Below are 5,145 nucleotides of genomic sequence, written 5' to 3'. Positions count from 1 at the left end.
AACGGGAGGACAGTATTACAGACAGTATCTTTGGGGAGTGTGGACATTTGGGCAATCCCCGGCAGTACTCGGGGTTACTCCTGGCTCTGTACTCAGGGAACCATTCAGGTGCCAGGTACCAAGCTCAGGTCAATTTAAGAAAGCAAGACAACAGAGCCCCACCTGTTATACTGTCTCTCCAGCTTCCATCATCCACCGTCAGCAACAAGTAAGATACAATACAAGCCCATTGGCATTTCACTTCTCTTTGCAGAAAAAACTTGGTCTTTTTCTTGGAGGCTGAGTCCATAGGAAGGAAACGAGGTCCCAACTAATGCTCCAAGGGAAAAACACTGAATATAGTTCCACATATAATCTAGATTTGGCGTCTTAGTTCTGCTTAGTTTTTTTCTGATCTTAAGTTTCATGACCTAGAGCAAAGAGGGTGGGCTGGGTATAAGAAGTCAAATGAACTAATTAACTTTTTAAAACGGACAAATGGACTCAGTAAATGTTTAGAATAGAAAGAGCTGATCCCACTCCAGGCTCTAGCTGTCTCTAGTCCATTTGCATGTCATGCTGGCTGTAACAAGAAGTGACAGCTGATGAAAGCTGCTATTCATGGTCATCTGAAACAGCTTTCCTCCCAGATGAAATTTGGTGTGGCATAAGTCTAAACATACAGACCAAAGGCCTGGTGAACATATTCCCCAGATCCCTCAGGGCTGGTGAAGGCGACTCTGTTTGTGAAAGGGGCTTCCTGACGAGGCATCAGAGAGGTCCACTGTAAACAGTAGGAGTCTTTATGCCCCTCCTATGCTTAGACCTAAGATGGTGGTCCTAGGCCTATGCTATGCCCATGGCAATCCCTCCTTTTTATTTATAATCAACTCCAGACACTTGGAATGACTTTGGAATTTTGTGACTATTTTTTTTCTACCACTATAATGAACAAAGTTCAGATTTATCCTCATTGCCTTCTAGGCGAACCCCTTCCCTGTAGGGAGCAATATCAGGTGGATGACATGATGCATGAACTGCTTTGATTTTGAGATGACTATTCCAACTCTTACTTTCTACATACTGAGAAAATACAAGAGAAAGGGCTATTTGTATGGAGAGCTGGGTAATCTCTGCAGTCTGAAGGACTAAACTTTCAGGGTCTAACTCAAGCAAATATCCCTTGACTCAAGAAGCCATAACTCCGCATCTTACCATCTGACACTGACATAAAATTACAACATATGGTTTCTATCAAAATAAAACTGGCAGTATGCCACTAGCCTCCGGAAACTAGGGACTTCAGTAACTGGGGTAGCTAGTAGCTCAGTGGCTCATACAAGGGCAGTTGGAATAACAGCATCTGATCCAGGAAACAAGACCTTCTGGAAAAGTCAGTGTAAACTACACTAAGCTAACCTCTGGGCAGGAGAAAGAAAAAGGAAAAGGAGAATTTCTGTCTCTATTCTTAGTCACCAATCAAGACTTGTATAGTTTTCCTTTATCCCTGAATTTAAATTACAAGAATTTTGGCTATGAATGTTCAACTAAGAGTGTTGAAAGCTGGCAAAATACAGCCCTCAAGCTAGAGATATAAGATCAAAACATTATTGTCCCTCTTTTTGGATCTTCTGGTCCCTTATATATGAGGACCAGAGATTCTGCTGAGTCTTAGAACACATGTTTTGCATGTGTGAGACACTGTGTTAAATCCTCCAGCATTGTTTATTAAGTCAAAATTATAGGCTGTTAAATAACCTTTTTATTTTTTCAAATGTTCAAAATTTAAACTTTTGTTTTGCATTTTAGTGAAGTTAAAATGGAAAATTTATCTTATTTATAATTTTCCACATCTCCCCCAACCCAAATTCTTCATTTGTCTTCATTTCTTTTTGTCTTTCTCTCTACCTTTCTCTTTGGAACAGACACAAGATTTATTACTTATTTTTATTTCCTCTCTTTATTTTTTAAATTTATTTTTTATTAAGACACCATGTTTTACACAGTTTTTCATAGTAGAGGTGTTCAGGCATACAATGTTCCACCAGCAATGTACCCTTTCTCCACCAGTGTTCCCAGGTTTCCTCCCACCTTCCAAGTCTCTTGACAGGCATATAACACATTTAATTCATTTTATAAACTCTAACAGAATTTAGTGGATTGGCAAATTTACTTATTAGAAAAAATCAATAAAAATCAATTTGTGATGATTAATTTCTGTGTATTTAACTTCTATTAATCTAGAATAGGGCAACCATAAGTGAGTATTATACACAATGTGACATGATGGAAGTTTCTTTTACCCTATAAAGAGAAATAGGATCATCTCTTTTATGCTTCTTTAAAATGTGGCTTTAAGACTATGAATTCCCTAAGCTGTTGCCCATCCATGAAACTCTGCCTCATTCCTTGAAATCTGAATGTTAATCTTGCTGGTGTTCATTTCCTTGATTTTTCTGAACTATATCATTCCATACTCTTCTAGCTTGTAGCATCAAATTTGATAGATCTGCTGTTCATCTTATGGATCTCCTATGAATGTAAGCTCCTGTTTAGACCTTGAAGCTTTCAATATTAACTATTAATTTTTTCATAATATTTGTTCTCTTGTTCTTCAGGGACTCTGATGATTCTTATATTGCTCCTCTTAAAGTCATCTCATACCTCTGGTGAGCTATTCATTTCATAAGCTGAAAAATAGTCTGAAAAGAAATGAATAGCTCATCAGAGACCTCTGAGATAACTTTAAGAGGAGCAGTATAATTTTCAGAATATTTTCCAGCTTCCGCTGTTTCTGAGTTGCTTCCTCCTCATCTTGCAGCTCCTTGATCCTCTGCTTAGTTGTTATTATTCTGCCATCCAAAGCATATCTTGAGTTGTTCTTTTTATTATACCTAACATGCTTTTGATTTCTATCTTTTTATTATAATCATTTCATTTCCATTCTTATACTTGTGCAATTCTGACTACCTTTGCCATTGTTTCTTTGAGTTCATTAAACATCTTCATTGTGGTGACGATAAAGTTGATATTTGTATCTCCAGTGATATAGTTTTTGCTCATTGAATTTGGTGGGCTCCTATACGTTTTTCTGTTTTTATAATATCTTTGGTGTGTTGGTGGGGGGGTGAGTGATTATAATTTGACCCTCTGGAAGATGCTGATGGATTAGACTGCAAATTGTTCTCTTTTTTCTCTATATATCTTAACTGAATGACAAGTATAACTGTGAGAAACCTGTAATTTGTTGAGGAGCTTCAGGAGGTTTGGCAGGGGCTCTTAGTTTGGTACAGGTTGGGTGTGGAGGCTCCCGTGACCTTGCCTGAAGTGAGGAGCACAAACTCCATTCCAGGGTAGCCCAGTGATATCAGCTGGAGGCAACCTCACCAGGAGTGGCAGAGTAGCAGGCAGAAGGTCCTGTGACATAACATTTAAAAAATTCATTTTTCCATCCCCCTTTGTTCTTACTGTCACTATTAACTGGAAGGGTGGAGACATGTGAAACACTTCTAGTATGTGCTTGAAAGTTTGATTTTGGGATTTGCTGAGGGCCACAAACTTTGATTGCTGTGCACATGCACACCTGGCTGGAGTGTTGTGAAGGTCACACATTTTGATGCAGTGTGTAGGGTATCAGAAAGTAGGGCCATGAGGATGCTGGGCATACATAGAGGTACTAGGGATCAAATCCAAGTCTCACTTGTGAGGCATATAACTGTGCCACAAAGTCATCTCATGCGTCCTTGTTATTGCTTAAACTACCCTTTGCAAAAAGTTCAATTTTATTTTCTTGTGACAATATTATTTTCTCTTTTGATATTTTATGACATTAGATGATAAAAACTAAATTTCTTATACACCTCTTAGGTACCCCAAAATTCTAAGATTATATTTATTATTTTCAGCAAAAGTTTTGAATGTGTTCATTTTACTTATCTCCCAATTTCATTAGAAAGAAACATCAGTTTCTTCTCAAATGACAAGGCAGGTATGTGTCAACCTTTAAGTGTTTTTGAGTTTGTTTTTGTGAGAGTATGTATCACTGTCACTGTCACTGTCCTCCCGTTGTTCATCGATTTGCTCGAGCAGGCCCAGTAATCTCTATTGTGACAATTGTTACTGTGTTTGGCGTATTAAATACGTCACAGGTAGATTGCCAGGCTTTGTTGTGTGGGCGAGATACACTCAGTAGACTGCCGGACTCTCCGAGAGGAGCGGAGGAATCAAACTCAGGTCGGCCATATTGGCCACTTGCAAGGCAAACACCCTACCCGCTGTGCTATTACTCCAGCCCAAGAGAGTATGTATATTGGAAGACAAATTTTCTGTTTCTAGGTTGTTGCTCAGTCTGACAGTCAATGATCTGATTTTATTCCCATCATTTACCCAATTATTTGGTCATTCAGTTTGAAACTTCAACATTCTGGTTCCAGACAAAATAGCTCTTTTACTATAGCTATCTCTCAGTATTTTCTTTTTTTTTTAACCCATTTTACTCCAATATATGTTTAAGCTCGAGCGGGCCCAGTAACGTCTCCATCATGAGACTTGTTGTTACTGTGTTTAAGCATGAATTTTGAGCTATATCACCAGCATTTATACTATCTTGTTTTGTGGAGCAGGAAAACAAATTTCTCTCTCTGAATTCTAGAAGGAACTGTTCACCTGGAGCAACACAACTCCTAAACAATCTCTAAACTTCTTTTCCCCATCTCTTGTCCCAGCAATACAGTTGAAAATCTAGTTTAAAGGCAGAATAACTCAGCTTGCCATATACTTTCTTATTTAAGATCACTGACTTGATCACTTGACATTCCATTACTCATCGATTTGCTCAAACAGGTGCCAGTAACGTCTCCATTCATCCCTGTCACGTGCTAGTGTAGCCCAATGGTGTCTGCTTGTTCTAGGAACATGAAGAGCCTTGAACCAGTCATTCAGGGTCTTGACGAAGAAGCCTGACCATCTCGTAGGTGGGCCGCCATGCAATCTTTTGACTTCCCGTGGAATCCAGTCAGTAATGGCTCTAGTCCAGTGGTTGTCTCCAAATCTCATTATGTGTCCAACCCATATGATTTTCGCTGCCTTGGCAAACGAGACAGCGTCCCTGATTTTTGATCATCGACAGAGGCCAGAACTCCTGATTCTTTCTCTCATTTGAGTGAA

The sequence above is a fragment of the Sorex fumeus genome, unplaced genomic scaffold (assembly GCF_029834395.1).
Source record: "Sorex fumeus unplaced genomic scaffold, SorFum_2.1 ptg000036l, whole genome shotgun sequence".
In the NCBI taxonomy this organism is placed as follows: Eukaryota; Metazoa; Chordata; class Mammalia; order Eulipotyphla; family Soricidae; genus Sorex; species Sorex fumeus.
Note: the sequence above shows the minus strand (reverse complement) of the source record.